This window comes from Pongo pygmaeus, chromosome 12 (assembly GCF_028885625.2).
Source record: "Pongo pygmaeus isolate AG05252 chromosome 12, NHGRI_mPonPyg2-v2.0_pri, whole genome shotgun sequence".
NCBI lineage: Eukaryota > Metazoa > Chordata > Mammalia > Primates > Hominidae > Pongo > Pongo pygmaeus.
In genome coordinates this window covers 100,303,580-100,321,788 of record NC_072385.2, presented here as the reverse complement: position 1 = coordinate 100,321,788, position 18,209 = coordinate 100,303,580, and the positions used below count along the sequence as shown (strand labels likewise).

Here is an 18,209-nt window from a genome sequence, read left to right as displayed (position 1 = left end):
ATATCTGAAGACTTCTTTGAAACTGAGTTTACTAGAATGAAAGGAACAATGATTTGGAAGTGAGGAAGCTCTGGTTTTTGCATCAGACCAGTATAAGAAAGAATTTTCTAACACTCTAAGAGTAGTCTTAAAGTGAGTTAGGTATCGTTGAGAGATGATGAGCTTCCTGTCTCGAAGGTGTTCACCTAGAGGCTGAGTAATTACTTAAGGGTACTCTTGTGAGAAGGCACACCCACAAGTGCCAGCACACGCCCTTTTACTGATGACTTTGATTCTAGATTCTTTCTCAAAAAAGAATATAAAATACCAACTTAAAACCCTTCTAGGGTCTGGCACGGTAGTTCACACCTGCAATCCCAGCACTTTGGGAGGCTGAGGCAAGAGGATTACTTGAAGCCAGGGGTTCAAGACCAGCTTGAGCAACATAGCAAGATCCTGTCTCTGTTAAAAAAAAAATTAATTAAAAATGACTTCCAGGTGGGACCCAAGTGAGACAGAGGGGCAGGGGCTGGCAGACCAGCGGTAAGCATGGTATATCAGGGCCTCACCATACCTCTCATTGCAATGAGCGTGTTTTGGGGCTTCACTGATTTCTTCATGCCTTGGTTCATCCCTAAGGGTCCCAACTAGGGAGTTATCATTACCATTTTGGTGACCTGTTCAGTTTGTTGCTGTCTCTTTTGGCTGATTGCAATCCTGGCCAACTCAACCCTCTCTTCAGACTGCAGTTGAAACATGAAATCATCTGGTGTCTGAAGTGTCATTGGCCTTGAGGAAGACAGGCTTTACAGTGCTCAGTCTTAGCAGTCATGAGAAAAGAATTCCTTCTAGATGCAAAATCCAAACCACACCACTTTTCTTGACTTGCTTATTTTGGGCATCAGCTGCCTTAAACATTCACACCACATTTGAATGTCTAACACAATGCAGCATTTTTTTCTTCAACTTTTTTATGCTTTAATGAATTATGTGCCTACTTAACCTAAACTGTGCCAACTCCTCAAAATGATAATGCACTCTTTTGAGAGAGAAGATGCTTTTCTTCTGAGAAATGTGTTATTCTGTCCTTGGAATTTGTGGATTTGTAGATGGCTCCTGCCTTCTCATAACATGGGAATCAGTGAACTATTTAGAAAGTACTGCCTGACAAGACTCCAGTGGGGCAGTCAGTAGAAGAGGACGTTCAGAGGAAAGAGCTCTCCCAACAGAATTACACCAAATTATGTGTTCTTTTTTTTTTCTTTCTTCCTTTTTAGACAGAGTTTTGCTGTGTCGCTCACACTGAAGTGCAGTGGTGATCTCGTAGCCTCAACCTCCTGGGCTCAAGTGATCCTCTTGCCTCAGCCTCCCAAGTAGCTGGGACTACAGCCGCTGGCCACCATGCCTGGCTAAGTTTTTTAATTTTTTGGTAGAGACGGTTTTGCCATGTTGCCCAGGCTGGTCTCAAAATCTTGGGCTCAAGCAATCCGCCCACCTTGGCCACCGTGCCCAGTCATGAGTCACCGCATCCGGCCCAAGCTATATTTTCAGTATGAATTTCTCATTTCTGCCATCTTTTGGAATAAATCACCTTTCTATTTTCTATAGATAAAATAAAATATAAAATAAAGCTGTTCTAGTGTCCCATCTTTGAGGGAGTCTGGTTACTGTCCATATTCTTACTGCTGCTGCTACAAATTACCACAAATTTAGAGGCTTAAAACAAGACAGATTTATTATCTTTCAGCTCTGGAGGTCAGACACCTGAAATGGGTCTCACCTGGCAAAAATGGGCAGGTTTGCATTTTTTCTGGAATCTCTAGGAGAGAATCTGTTTTCTTCCCTGTTCTGGTTTCTAGAAGCCACCCACCTTCTTGGCTTGTGACTCCCCTCCTTCATCAAGACCAGCAACACCACTCCGACCCCTGCTACATGGTAGTCATGCCCTCTTACCTTCCTGCCTCCCTCTTTTACTTACAAGGACCCCCATCCTCGTGCCAGATAATCCAGAATAATCTCCCAACCTCAAGATCTTCAATTTAACCACATCTGCAAAGTCCCTTTTTCCATACTCTCATGTTCCAACGATTATGATGCAGATAGCTTTGTAGGGGCAGGGGGTGCGTCCATACCACACTGCCTTTCCTGGAAAGTAGAAACAATGAATGATTTTAAAGATCAGCCTTTTGTAGCTCTTCTTGAAAAGAATAAAGACAAATTATTTTTTTCACTTGTAAAAGAAATGTAAATGGGAAAATTGAAAACTGATTTCAGTTTCCAGAGGAACATGTTTTATAAGTCATAACCTTAAAAATTATTAGAAGGTTTTTAATTATATAGTAATTAAAAATTTATGCAGCTGACATCCTTAAGAAAGTTACTTCTAGCATCTATAGAAGTAATTTTTTATCATGGAAAAGAGGTAGGTATAAGCTCAAATATAAGATTTGTCATGGATTGGTTTCTAAGAGATGATTAAATAGGCATATAAAACAAATAACTTTTCTATCAAAAATAAAAGAACACTGTCTGAAAAATAGCAGCATTTTCCATTTTTAATGAATTTATCTTTAGAATGACCCTCCAGCAAGGAGGAAATAGAAAGACCATAGATTTACTGGTGTTGCTCAGAAATGCAAGTTTCTATATGTTACTAAATAAAGTCCTTTTCAGCTTGCACAGTGAAAGCACAACTCTTTTTTTTTTTTTTTAAGTTAGCATGTAGAATTAAATCTTGTATGGTCTCAAATACTTTATATTACTAAAGAATGCTGTTTTTCAAATCATTCCTCTGACTATGTTAGTAAAGTTTCTGAGCCCTGGCAATTTTTAGAGAATATTACAAAGTTTGAGAACAACGTCTTGCCTGTGTTTAAACTAAACAAAGGAAGTGGTATCTGTATATATATATGTATACACTTACACACACAAATGTGTATATATATACAAAAATACACACAGAGATATATCCAGATCTTTCCAGAATAAAAGCTCCAAATTTGATTTCTGTTGTTCTCCCAACAAAGCTTCAGCCTAGTTGCTGTGTTCTGCAATCAGGCACACAGTGAACCAGATAGAAACCCATCTAATTTGGATGCACTAAGAGCTTATTAGACTATAGCCTAGAGGTAATAAACTAGCCTTCACACCAGACCAAGCATTGTGTTTTGTTTGGCCTGATTAATAAGTTAAAGAACTGAGCTTACATTTAAAAGTTTGGAGATTTTATTTTAAAAATCTGAGTGTCTGGCTTTTTTGGGGAGAAAACGTCTGCTGATTTGGCAGCACCGGAACCTCACTGCCCATAAAGGCAATGATTGGCTTGGGTTGAGCAGGTTGCCCCTTCAACATGGGGTAAGGATCTACCAGTTCCCTCTGTTTTCTGGACCCTGTAAGTCACATATTATGTCATATGTGTGAACATCCAGGCATTTATTTGCCCTGCATCATGGTTTGGGATTTCCAATCTTGTTTAGTCTTTTACTTCTTAAGCAGGTCTATAACTTTTTCTGCCCTGTCTCCCATGGGCCTTTCCTCCTTTCTCTGCCTATTCCAGTCTCATGGAACTCCTCTTAGTCACTTAACATAACTTGCCCTTTCATGCCTCTATACTTTTGTACAAATTTTGCCTGGAATCCCGTTTCCCTCCTTCTCTGCCTGGCAGATTCCTCCTGCTCAGTCTTTGAGACTCAGTTTGGGAGAAGCCTTCTTTAACTGCCTTGGGCACTCATTCTCTCCTCCCAAGCCTTCCTTAGCATTTTGGCACAGGCAGCTTCAGGTGAGCACACACATAAACCCTCTGCTCTGTCAGCTACTTGATTCACATCTTACCCTGCCCTCATGTCACTGGCCGACTAGTTCTTCTTGCCCGCTGCCCTAAAAGAACCAATGAGAACCGGTATTGCAGCAAAGAAAGAGTTCAGTAATCGTAGGTCTGCCCAAGCAATAACAGGGAGAAATTTCTCAAATCTGTCTCCCTGATAATTCAGAGGCTAAGGTTTTCAAGGGTACTTTGACTGACAGGGGGCTGGGGACCTGAAACGATTGGCTGGGGTGAAATCACAACAGTGTCTGTAACCGTCTTCATGCAGCTTAGTCGGTTCTCAGGACCAGGTGGTACTGAAGTGCTGAATCTAACAAATATCTCAGTGACCCAGTTCTTTAGGTTTCATAATAGTAAGGTTATCTATAGGAGTAGTAGAGGAGGTTATAAATGTTGTGGCCCCAGTTACGTGACTCTGGGTCAGTTAGCAACTTGTAGGAAAACACATTAAGCAATGGCAGGTCATTGTTTATGCCAATTTTTCTTTCTTTCTTTCTTTTTTTTTTTTTTTTTTAAGATGGAGTCTCGCTCTGTCGCCCAGGCTGGAGTGCAGTGGTGCGATCTAGGCTTACTGCAGGCTCCGCCTCCCGGGTTCATGCCATTCTCCTGCCTCAGCCTCCCGAGTAGCTGGGACTACAGGTGCCTGCCACCACGCCCGGCTAATTTTTTGTATTTTTAGTAGAAACGAGATTTCATTGTGTTAGCCAGGAAGGTCTCGATCTCCTGACCTCGTGATCCACCCGCCTTGGCCTCCCAAAGTGCTGGGATTATAGGTGTGAGCCACCGTACCCGGCCTAACTATGCCTATTCTTTAGCAAAGTTCAAGCCCCTACCATAATTTTACCCGTGTCTTAAGAATGTGCCTTCGATCTCTGGATAGTGTGTGTGGGCATGGTAAGATAAGGCAGAGGCAGGGGGGAGTTAGTTTCTCTTGCCTCCAAGTTTAGCTATAAACTAAATTCCTCTCATAGTTATCTTGGCCTCTGTGCTAGAATAAATAAAAAAAACAATTTAGCCTGTGAGGTTAGAAGCAAGATGGAGTTAGCCCTGTTAGATTTTGCTCATTATTTATAATTCTGCAAAGGTGGTTTCACTCAGGCCCCATCTCAGCTTCACTGCTCCACAAAAAAGGTGTTCCCTGATAGTACTGGTTAAAATTAATTTTCCTCTCTTCTGCATTTCTGAGGTAGTGGTGCTCAACTTGATTGAGTAGCATAACAACCTGGCAGACTTAGGTTCCCGGGCCCTGCCTCTGATGAGTCTACGTCAGCATTTCTGATATTATGGCATTCTGACATAGCACAGCAGTTATGGGGTGGGGTTTCTATATTTCCTTTCTTTTCTTTTTTTTCTTTCTCTCTCTCTTTCTTTCTTTCTTTTTTTGTTTTTTTTTTTCTGAGACAGGGTCTGGCTCTGTCGCCCAGGCTGGAGTACAGTGGGATGATCTCAGCTCACTGCAACCTCTGCCTTCCAGGCTCAAGTGGTCCCTCCACCTTAGGCCTCCCGAGTAGCTGGGACCACAGGTGCACGCCACCATGCCCAGCTAATTTTTTTTTTTTTTTTGGTAGAGATGGGGGTTTCACCTTGTGCCCAGGCTGGTCTTGAACTTCTGGGCCCAAGTGATCGGCCTGCCCTAGCCTCCCAAAGTGTTGGGGATTACAGGCGTGAGCCACCAAGCCTGGCTGGAATCTGTTTCTTAATACCACTTCAGATAGTTTCATAAGTAGTCTTCCATAATTTGTCATTTATTAGTGTTTTATTTTTATGTTGCTTATTTCATGTGTTGTGATCTTTTCCCTCCAGTGGTTGTAAAACTGTAACCACCTAATGGGTTCTTCTTGCCTGCTGCCCAGATAGAGCTGACTTATCAAGGCAGGGATATTGCAATGGAGTTGAATTCATGAGAGCTGGGATTTCAGGGACTAGGGCTTTTCAAAGATAGTCTGGGGGAAGTGGTGGGGGTGGCTGCTGATTGGATGGTGGATGCAATCATAGGATTGTTGGAAATGATCCTTCTGCATGCTGAAACCCTTCTGGGTGGGGCCACAGGAGCAGTGGGCAGGTCCAGGTTGGAGCCAAAGGCGTGGATGTCAGACATGTAAAAACCCTGAAAAGATATCTCAAGAGGCCAATCTTAGATTCTACAATAGATATGTTATTTGCAGGAGTAATTGGGGAAGTTGTATATCTTGTTACCTCCAGAATAAAGACTGGCAATCATTTATGTCTACACCTTAGCAGAATTCAGGCTCCTCTCCTCCTCCTGGCCTGGTGGCCTCTCATTAGCTTTACAAAGGCACTTGAGTTTTGGGGAAGGGCTGTTATCATTTAAACCATAAAGTAAATGTCTCCCGAAGCTAGTCTAGTAATAATTAAAGGCAGCTTGATTGCTTGAAGGCTAAAGGCAGGAGGGGAGTTGGCTAGATCAGATCTCCCCCACTGCCATAATTTTCTCACTGATACAATTTCTGCAAAGGCGGTTTCAACCCACCCATGTCCTACATAGTGCCTAATACATTGATACCTATCCAGCAGCCATAAAAAATATTGATTAGTTGATTGACAAGAAAATTTTCCTTTTTTCATAACCAGATTTTGCTCTCTTCTGAAAGAACAGTGGTTCTTTGCAGCAAATAAATAAGTATACAATAATGAATTATGCTCTGAGCTCTTGGATCATCCTGGAACTCAGTCAATGCCTATTTAAAACTTGGCTATTCTGGGAGGATGATATATTCTCTGCTGACTTAGATTGTTCTTAGCAACTTTGTATTTTATCCTAGTGCAGAGATTCTTTTTGGTGTCTATGTGGGGGGAGGGGGTGCATTAGAATCCTCAATGAGACTTTTCATGCTCTACAGCCCCCGTAGTCCCCATGAGAATCACAGCATTGTGATGAGAGATGCTACTGATTAGGAGTGTACTGGGAACAAAACACGGTTAAATCAGAATAGCGGCTGAGAATCACTGTCCTAGAGAGAGTTTGCAAATATGACCATTATGATTAGATAAATGAACTAGAGGCTGATTTTGAATGTCCTCAGCAAATCATAATTTCCAACTCTTAGTAACAGTTATATATTTAAATTCTTCATGATCACAATAGGATCATTGTTTGTAATCACAATAGAGATAAGAAAATACATTTTAAGCCAAAACGATTTTTTTTCAAATCCTTGGTTAGATTACTTTATGTTTTAGAAAACTTGGGTTAAGTCTCTATAAACCAAAAATAGAATTCTAAGACCTCCCAGCCGTCTGAATGAGCTTCCTCCTCGGCCAGGGTGCTCTTAAAATTTAACCTGAGAGAGTGGTTCAGGCCACGATGGGAAGTAGGGGTTGGATATGCCTCATTATACCCTCCAGCGTTAACATCAACACAGACCTTAAGTCTAATAAGAAGCATTTACAATCTATTCTCTCTGAAGCCTGCTACCTGAAGGCTTCATCTGCCTAATAAGAACTTTGGTCTCCACAATCCGTTACCTTAACTCCGATATTTCCTTTCTATATTGATCCCAGGTCTTTAGATAAACTCAACCAATTGTCAACCAGAAAAAATTTAAATCTACCTATAACCTGGAAGCACCCCTACCACCCCCCATTCCCCCTTCAAGTTGTCCCACCTTTGTGGACCAAACCAATGTGTATCTTAAATGTATTTGATTGAAGTTTCATGTCTCCCTAAAATGTGTAACATCAAGCTGCACCCCAACAACCTTGGGCACATGTTCTCAGGATCTCATGTTCTCAGTATCATAGGCCATGGTCACTCCTATTTGGCTCAGAATAAATCTCTTCAAATATTTTACGGAGTTTAACTATGTTTGTTGACATCATGCAAATTTACTCTGAAGAAAATGTTGGGGGATCATTCTAGATTTTTCCCTTCTCAACCACTCCTAAGAGAGAATTAAGCCCTCCTGCCCTAAGGCATCTATTGTATTTAATAACTAACTTATTTCCCAGTATCTTCTAAAATGCCAGCTTTCAACTTGGGAGAAATGACAAGAATCACTTAAATAATTTTCTTTAAAGCTCCAATCTCTCCTTGTAATTGAGAAAGGCTAAATTACCTAGATTCCAGTGGTTTTCTAACATTGGTGTGCATCAGAGTTTCCTGGACGTTTTTTAAAACAGATTTCCAGGCCCTGTCCCTGTTCAGTAGGTCCAGGATAAAGCCCCCCAATTTGCAATTCTAATGATCACTAGGTCCCAGGTATTTCTAATGCTGCTGGGCCAGGGACCATAATTTAGGAACCACTGATCTAGACCAATTCTTACATTGTTTAAAAAGCTCATGCCAATCAATAAGAAACTCATTTTATATCATCTCTCAGTACACTTAGGAACATACACACACACACACACATGCACCCCTGAAACAGTTTTGAAACTGCCTTTGCAAAATTATAACTAAGGAAATTATGACAGTGAGAGGCATCAGACCTAACCAACTCCATCTTGCTTGTAACCTTTAAACTGTCCTTGTCCATTCCTGGATGTAGGCCAAACTAGCCTTGGGAAGGAATTTAGTTTATAGTTTAAGTAATAGCCTGTTGGGAACAGGCTCCCCAAAATCTGGCCATAAACTGGCCCCAAAACTGGCCATAAACAAAATCTCTGCAGCACTGTGACATGTTCATGATGGCCATAACGCCCACGCTGGAAGGTTGTGGGTTTACCAGAATGAGGGCAAGGAACACCTGGCCTGCCTGGGGCAGAAAACCGCTTAAAGGCATTCTTAAACCACAAACAATAGCGTGAGCGATCTGTGCCTTAAGGACATGCTCCTGCTGCAGATAACAAGCCAAACCCATCCCTTTATTTTGGTCCATCCCTTCATTTCCCATAAGGGATACTTTTAGTTAATCAAATATCTATAGAAACAATGCTAACGACTGGCTTGCTGTTAATAAATACGTGAGTAAATCTCTGTTCGGGGCTCTCAGCTCTGAGGGCTGTGAGACCCCTGACTTCCCACTTCACACCTCTATATTTCTGTGTGTGTGTCTTTAATTCCTCTAGCGCCTCTGTGTTAGGGTCTCCCTGACAGAGCTGGTCTTGGCAATAGCCCTTCCCAAAAGCTAAACTGTTCTTGTAAAATGAGTGAAAGACCACCAGCCACCAAGGTAGAATGAGAGGGGCTGGAATTCTAAATATTACCAGCCATTTTTCCAGAGGCCATAAGATTCACAACTTCCCCAATTACTGATAGAGTTCACAACATCATTGTTGTGAACCTAATATCACCTTTTGAGATGTCTTTTCAAAGTTTTGCATTTCTAACAACCAGATGGTCCCACCCTGGACCTGCCAACCAGTTCTGTGGCCCCCACCCAGGAATTGACTCTGTTACTGGATGGTCTTTGTTCTTCAAGCTCCTAAGATGGTGTGGGCCAAGATGGTGGCGGCTGCTCCCAAGATGGGGCAGGCCTTTCATTCTCTGACCTGGGATTCTTGGCCTCACAGATTCCAAGGAATGGAACCTTGGGCCATGCGGTGAGTGTTACAGCTTTATTAGAAGCCGTGGGTCATAGAAGAGAACCGTGGAACCCAGTGACTAGTGTTCAGCTCGATTAGGATGAACCTGGGCGCTTAGCCATGCAGGAACGATGGTGAACCTTTAGCCCGATCGGGAGTGGCAATGGGAGCCTCACTGGATCAGGAGCACAGCAGACACCCTGCTGGATCCGGAGGGGTGGAAGTCAACGGCGGGTCTGTGACAGCAGCAAACAGCAGTGGTGGATGGTGAGTGAAAGCTCAGCTTGAGCCCTAACAAACACGGACCAGAGGAGTGTGCAGTTGCAAGGTTTAATAGAGTGAAAACAGTGCTCCCATACAATGGGAGGGGACCTAAAAGGGGTTGCACCTCCCTGCTCCAATGCCTGGGTTTATATCCCGATCATTGTCCCTCCCCCTGTGCTCTCGGGCGATATATGATTTGACTATTTCTTTACCTCCTGCTTTTAGCCTAATTTGTATTTTAGTGAGCCCTGTTTACTACCTTATTGGTCAGGTGTGAGCTGAGTTACAAGCCCTGTGTTTTAAAGGTAGGTGCGGTCACCTTCCTCAGCTAGGCTTAGGAATTCTTAGTCGGCCTAGGAAATCCAGCTAGTCCTGTCTCTCAACTCAGTATAAGAGAACAGCTTTGACTCCCTGTGACTTCATCCCCAAGCCAACCAATTAGCACTCCCAATTCGTTGGCCCTCTACCCACCAAATTATCCTTTTAAACCCTGATCCCAGAGTTTTTGGGGAGACTGATTTAAGTAATAATAAAACTCCAGTGTCCTGCACAGTCAGCTCTGCGTGAATTACTCTTTCTCTATTGCGGTTCCCCTGTCTTGATAAATTGCCAGTGTCTAGACAGCAGGCAAGGTGAACCCACTGGGTGGTTACAAATTTGGGGGCTTGTCTGGAATTGCCCTTGTGGCTCTGCCCATGGTTCAGTAGCCCCCCTCCAGTGATGGATTCAGAGGCCAGCCCAAGCAGCCACCTAGTTCTCTTGGACTGGTGACTAACTCTGGTACTGTTTCTACTGGTGGGGTGCTGCCAACCCAACATGCAAGGATCTAATTGCAATAGAGAAATAGTCCTGGGGAGACGTCCCATAACTGTATCCCCATCACAGGGTGTCTCTCTGTAGGCCCACTGCAGGATGTCTGGGTTGGTGAGTATCCTAGGCACTGCCAATGCCTCCTTCCTTCTCCTGACTGTTTCTCTCACCCCATGGTGGAGTGTCTGTCTGTAGCCTCATTGCACAGGGTGTCTGTTGCTCCACCATGGGGTGTCTGTCCTGGTTTGGCTCCTGAGAGGCCTTGGTTGGCCCTCCCTAAATAATAGAAAGGGTATTGGTTCGGGAGACTTCTCCTCAATCAGGAAGATTTCGGGGAGATTTCTCACATGAAGAATAGGAGGATAGTTGGGAAGGTATACTCTGGAATTCTTGGTTAGGGATCTTCATTTGGAAGGCCTTCTGGCCATCTTGTCTTTGTGTATGTGTTTATATATGTGGAGAATATTTCTGAAGGAATTGCTGATGGAAGTCTAGCAGGCCTAACTCAGAGAACCCTCCTTATCTATCTGGTCACATTCAGTGAGTCCTGAAAGAAGTTTAACAGGCCTGATTGAGGGTAACTGCTCTTCATCTTGCCCAGAGACAACCCACTGTATTCCCGAATGGAGGTCACCCCTCCCCACCTTGAGTGGATCAAAGACAACAGGGACCAATGGGAAAAAGTTTCAGCCTTGCCAGGTTGATGTTGGGTGCTGAGCGCGGTGACCAGTGTCTGTTGTGTTACGTGTATTTTGCTTCTGCTGGGATGGAAAATGTTAATTTGGTTCCGTATGCAGCTCAGTGGGCAGCATCTTGCATAATTGAGAAGTTTTTGCTGACAGTTTCATAAAACAGAAAAGGATGATTTTCTTTTGTAATGGGGCTTGGTCACCGACAGCTATGGCACGGTGAACAGGGCCATTAAAAGCCTGTCCATTCTTCTGGAAGCTGCAGAGAAAGGGGACCCAGAAATCTGGTATACCAGCAAAAAGGGTAAGAAATTCTTATCAGTCAAGTTTCTGGCCTGCCTCTCTTTCTCTCTCTTTCTCTGCATGTCGGGTGATGGTAAATGATAAACTTCACTGTGTCTCCTCTGCAAGGGTTTTATTAATAGTAAAAAAAGGATTTGCGAGACTAGTCATAGGCTATAGCGAATCTGGTGCACTTTGTGCTAAGAATTTGTCTTTCTGTAATGGAGAGGAGGGTATCACAGGAGAGAACGTAGGCTTAGGACCCCTGTAAGCCAGCTTTTCAAGCCAGCCTGGCAGGCTGGTCCATTACAGACTTTGCTGCGAGTCCCTGAAACCAATACCAGATGAAATTTCTGTCTTGTTTTGTGTCCTTAAGAAGTTAACCTTGTGACCATGTGGGGATACTTTACCTTGGTCTCCACCATCCAGAGGACAGGAATTTTGGGGTTCATGTCACAGCCCTAAAAATTACCTTGAGCAGTTAAAGTCTTTGCAAGCTTGAAATTGGCTGCTCTAGACTTCTTCTGGGAGAAACAATAGAAACTGCTCAATGGTGTGTAGTTTAGTAGCTAAGGCTTTATCTTTTGACAACGGTGGCCCAGGTTCAATTCTTGGCTTCCAAATGATTCCTTTCTGGTTTGTTATTTGTGTAACTTTGCCATGTATGGAGGTTCCCTCCCTCTCCCCATGGATAGCTTCTGATTTCCTGTCTTGAATTTTCCTTTCTCTGAACTAACCTTGGGAAGATTCTAAATCTTGTTAAAAAAAAGAAAAAGAGAAAAAAAGGAAAAAAAAGAAACTGCTTACCATCTCTTTAAAACACCTTATGCGTTAATGGTTAAGTTATAACCTTACTTAAGACTTACTATTTCATGTGGAAGGTTACCTGGGGTAGAATTCAAAGGCCGGAAATATTGGCTGTCCTGGCTAGAGTCTGGTAATAAGAGATTTTAAAAAAGAATTTTTTAACAAAAGAACTCTGTGGTTAAAATTGGCTTAATTAAAAATGGATATTCAAGTTATATATATTTAAAAGACTTTTTTTCTTTTCTTTAATCATGTTTTTCTTTTAAAAAAAGGGAAAAAAAGTTTTTCTTATCAGTCAACTAACCTGTTTTTCTTCATTTTTTCTTCTTGCCACGTTGATGCCCACATGAGAAAACATAAGATAATTACTAACAACCTGGGCTGCCTGGGGAAAAACAGGAGGTACCGTGGACCCATTCTGGGAAAAACTTCTGTTTTCTCATGGAACCCCAGGAATTGAAAGAAAAGAAATCCCTCTCAAAATCTAAGGCTCTGTTCTCTTTTGCACTGTGTTAGCTGATGGTTTTGACTTTTGGGGGTATCAAAAATTACTTTGCATTGCATTAGCTGATGATTTTGACATTTGGGGGTATCAAATTACTTTGCATTTTAGCCTTGGTGTGTAATAACTAGGTTAAGGGATGGCTGAGGCAGTTATGGAGAAATACTTGGCTCTTTGCACACTTGGATCAGAGAAGCATGCTCTTGGCCACCTGGAAGATATGGAAACATCCCAATCCCCCCAGCTGAGAGATAAGACTCCCATGGGGGATTGGGTTATTACAAAATGGGCTGACTGTCTTTGAGTTGCATTGCAATAAAATGCATGGTAGAAGCACAACACTATCTTCTCCCATAGTATTCCCCTCCTTTTTGGGGATCCATGATCCAGTATAAAATGGCACCCTTAATTCTGGGGATTTGTTTTTGCCTTCCTGCTGTGCCTGCTTATTAGGTCCTAGAAACTGCAAGCTTTCCTGGTTCTGTTTCTCCAAGGGCTCCATCCTGAAGTCAGTAATCCAATTAAGAAACTGGTAAATGGAAGATCTTACAACTGCTGGATCTTCTGTCTGTCTGTCTGTGTATTCATATGTGTTGTGTGTGTGATGTTTATATAGAAGAAATCTGATTAACTGGCTTAGAAAAATAAGCACTTAAATAATATTTTTTCAGAAAAATAGAAACTTTAGAACAATGCCTTTTTGTTCACGTGACTTTAGTAATCATTTGGAAATAAAGACAGCTTTAAAGATGATTGGTAAAATAAAAATGTCTTCAAAATTTTGACATTTGGTCTAAATTAAGGTCAAATACCAAATTTGCTAAATGCTTTAAGGTCATAAACTGCTTCTTTGACTTTTGAAAATTGTTCAATTTATCTACTTTGAAGCATTAAATTCTAGATAAGGCTTGTGGACATGTGGAGTAAAATTGCTTACTTATCAGGTATTTCACCAAAAATAAAATTTGCTAAGAGTTAACATTGTAACATGTAATTAAGACTACTAAGAAAACCAGTTTTACATACAGGGTGTACAAGAAAAGTAAAATGTATTTTTGGTAAAAAAAATTATAAGATGGCATGAGAATATAGTTTTTGTTAAAGGAAATGTAATTTTGTCAGAGGGTTTTATAGATTTCTTACCCTAAAAGAGTAATGGGACAAAACTTAAGGCTTAAGAGAATTAAAGAGGGCTCATGAAGGACTGCTCTTGGAAAAAAAGTTCTGTGGATATAAGCTAGTTGGCTAAGATATAATGGTGACTAATTTTTTTTCCATAGGTTAAACATTACAATAAAAGCACACTGATGCGGGGCCAGAATCTGGGCCCATATGTCCAAATAACAGGGTTTTCTTAGAAAATTAATTTGCTGGTTAATAAAAAAATTGTAAAGCATTCTAAAAAAAGTTTACAAAAATCTTACCTTATGGTCAAACTAATTAAAACTGGATAGATTATAAAATATGTTTTTAAAACTAGCTTTAGCATGTAAGATGCACTAAGATAAATATAAAAGTTGGTTTCTTCTTTTTTTTTAAAAAAAAGATTTTTATGTAATACTAAGAAATGCTGAAAGATTTTTGTTTGCCTTTTAAGTAAATTACAAAAGATGTGGGAATTAGAGAAAGAAGAGACAGATTCAGTTAGCTTTATGCTATCTTATTGGGTCTTGTTGTTTGGAAAACTGAGTCTCCCATCTAGCAGAGTAAAGTGTTGTCTCTTTTAAAACTTTTGAGTTACTGTTTTGACTAAATAAATGACTTATGGTGATCTTGGATTCTATTTTGTGATATCTAGTGTTTTAAACCTTTGATGTTTGACAAACCTTCCAAGATCAAATTCTAAGTTATTAACATAATAATAATAATTAGGTCCCCTAAGTCCAAAAAGACATATTCATCTTATTTAATGTATTAAAATCATGCAGTAAATTGTCAAATACAAAATAGTGTTTAATTTTGGGTTATGTTCATACATATATGTTATTAGTATCTGTCTCAGAATTGTATAAGATTCCTATAATTCTGGTATGCCTCAGTATATGTTATCAGTAATAATTATAATTGTTATGTTAAATTCTTTTGTGCCACAGAGGTAATAAATTTCCTTGTCAATTGTGTCTTTGTGGCTGCCCTAAAATGTTTTTGTCATCCACAGACAATTGTTGTCTCATTTTGGTTCTCTTTAGAAGACGGTTTTATAAGCAGGTATAAAACTTTTGCAGGTGCTCTTGAATGCAAGTTTCTGATCACTTTGGAGATTATGACATTAGAATAAAGTCAGAAACTTTCAGGACTGTCATGGATAGCTGAAGTGATCATGAATATCAAACACAACATGAGTTAATTGAATGGACTAAACTAATAAAAAACTGAAGTAATCTTTTTTTTGACTTTTTGCTTAAAACATTGCTGATCCTTTTTGTTTTCCAGAGCCAAGAACGCTTTTCTTTTGAGCTATTTACTGCTTTTGACAATTGAGTAAAACAATTGTCATAAAACAACTGTGAATAAAATTTGGAGCATATTTGTTTCTCTCTATCTGATTTCTCCAGAATTTGGAAACTGTTTGTGAGTATTCTTAACTTATGGCAATATAGTTATTTGCATAAGTGCATTAAGAATGTTTTCTTTTGAAGAAACTGGTTGTTTCACCAAGGCTTTTACTGGAATGGCATGCTTTCCTTTAAGGAATCAAACTTGACTTACAGAGCCAATAAACATTCCTTGGGAAAACTGGCCTCATACCTTGTCTACACAGTCCCTGTGCAGGAATCCTTGTAACCACCCAAGGGGTTCACCTTGCCCACTGCCTAGACAGAGTCGATTCATCAAGACGGGAATTTCAATAGAGAAAGAGTAATTCATGCAGAGCCAGCTGTGCAGGAGACTGGAGTTTTATTATTACTCAAGTCAGTCTTCCTGAGCATTTAAGGATAACTTGGTGGGTGGGGGGAAGCCAGTGAGCCAAGAGTGGTTATTGGTCAGAAGTGAAATCACAGGGAATCAAAGCTGTCTTCTTGTGCTGAGTCAGTTCCTGGGTTGGAGCCACAAGATCAGATCAGCCGGTTTGTTGATCTGGGTGGTGCCAACTGATCCATCAAGTGCAGGGTCTGAAAAATGTCTCAAGCACTGATCTTAGGAGCTGTTTAGGGAGGGTCAGAATCTTGTAGCCTCCAGCTGTATGACTCCTAAACCATAATTTCTAATCTTGTGGCTAATGTTAGTCCTACAAAGGCAATGTAGTCCCCAGGCAAGAAAGAGGTTTGCTTTGGGAAAGGGCTATTACCATCTTTGTTTAAACTATAAACTATAAGTTTTTCCCAAAGTTAGTTCAGCCTAAGTGCAGGAATAAACAAGGATAGCTTGGAGTTAGAAGCAAGATGCAGTTGGTTAAGTTAGGTCTTTTTCACTGTCTCAGTCGTAATTTTGCAAAGGTGGTTTTGTCCTGACTTGTGATAAGTAAAGAATGTCACTTTCTAACAGGCCCAGGAGCCCCAGATTATCCTGGGACTTTCAGAAGAATTTACCCAACTTGTAGGTATTTAAGTGTACAAACCCATGGCTGGGCTCAGCTTAAAACAGTCTTATCTGAAATTCCTTATGGAACAGAGTTCCATCAAAGCCAGTTTAAAAAGCCCATATGAAAAATAATTATTCTTGCTGCACTTATACAAATAATCAGGCCAAGTATAATAAAGCAAATTGGTGTTACCATTATTTGTCTTTAGTAAAAATGAAAAACTGGAGAGAGAGAAATCATGTTTGAAAAACTATAGGATACCTGTTGTTAGATGTTCTTGTTTTTCGTTTTTTCTGCAATTTAGATTAAATCCTAATATTTTTGTGGGCTACAAGTCCCTAAACTAGTGTTTTCAAATCTTTACTTTTAAAACTGGGAATTGCGCTTTTTATCCTAGAACTCATTATTTACCTTATAGGACACTGTCCACTTAAATGCTATACTGAAAGGTGTTAGTATAGATAACAACACTAACACCTTTGTCATGCAAGCCTTGAAACCCCAGCCAGGCCTGCGTGAGTATGCTTGGACAGTTGCAAAGCAGTTCTACTCTCCTCCCCTTGGGGTCAACACCTACCCTCACTACAACAATTTAATTAGTTACAGTTTGTTTTCTTTTCTGCACTGTTTGTTTTTCTTTTCCTTTCTAATTTAAAAGTGTGTGTTTAACCCTCCATCTTAGACAATGTGATAGTCATGAAATCTCTGTGTAAGAAAATAAGAAGAAAAGATAATCTATAATGAAGATCAATAGGGGTCTTCTCTGGTGCCTTTCAGTTAATTACTGTCTTTTACAAAACAATGTAGGTAGGGAAAAAAGTTAATCTATAACAAAGAAATAAAAATCACATTGGCCTAGGTGACCCCTGCCTGCTTATGTTGACTCAGGTACCATAATCACATTCCCTTAAGGCTCAGATATTTTAAAGTTCCAACAGCTTAAATTTTAAATGAGTTATTTTTACAGAGGAAGGATTCTGAGCATATTATAAGGCAATGACATTTAAGTGGACTTTCAGCCTAGTTCAAAGGAAAACTGGGCATGATTTATAAAGAAAGAAAATTGAGGATAAAGAACTATAGGGAAAAAAAAATTACCACAATAGGTGTATGACAGACATTTAGACTACAAGGAAGCCTTTGATGACCCAAAGGCCTAGAGGGGGGTAGGGGGAGGTGATAATCAGGGAGAAAAGGCTCATGTTATTGTAGTGGCCTTGGAAATGGGAAAACTATGGATGAAAATGTCGGTAGGATGGGCACCACAGTTACTCCAGAAGTGATGTCAGGAGCCATGCTAAGAGATGGGAACAGATTGACTCCAGGATTCACTAATGAGGACTGTCTGAAGACTGATAATTTGTTTGTGGTAATTCACCATCTGTAATTGTTCATCAGGCTAATATGTCTTGGGCAGTATAGTTACTTAAGAAAGAGTGTTTCTGGTTTGTGTGAACTGACCTGCTTCAGTCCATGAGAGGTGATGAACTGATACCGTTATTGAAATGGCAGGGGTTCAATCTAGGTCCCATTACTTGCCACACAGAAAGCCAATCACTGAGACAACAAGTATTGACAGGGAAGAAGGCTTTAATCGGTTGCTGCAGCCAAGGAGATGGAAGATCATTCTTAAATCTGTCTCTCTGACTGACTAAAATTGGGGGCCTTTATATAGTGGAGGAAGTGATGTAGCTACATAAGGGGAGGAATTAGGGTTAGGAAGCAATCATGATGAGTGAAGAATCTGGTGCCTCATTGTCTGGATCTGGAGAGCTGATGGGTTTCAGTTCCTGAGGAAGGAACTCAGATGTGACAAATGTAAGTTTCAAGTTTTAAGCACCAGGAGGGTCAATTTCTATGTTTATTCAAAGAGCCTTAAATATCATTTCTATGTGACAATTGGGCTGTTTTCAACACCTGAATCCATAGTTTCTGATTCTCACTTTTTGTGTGTGCATTATTGTTGTTGTTTATTGTTTTTTATCGAGGGGGTTTTCTGTATGTAAAAATACTTCTTTGATTGCATTGAATTTGTTGTACAATTGA

The 18,209-nt window shown here is 40.6% G+C and overlaps 1 pseudogene; it reads left to right on the top strand.

The window, feature by feature from the left end:
• Positions 1-528: 528 nt before the first annotated feature.
• On the top strand, positions 529-773 carry LOC129030390 (V-type proton ATPase subunit e 1-like; annotated as a pseudogene).
• The last annotated feature ends 17,436 nt before the right edge of the window (positions 774-18,209 follow it).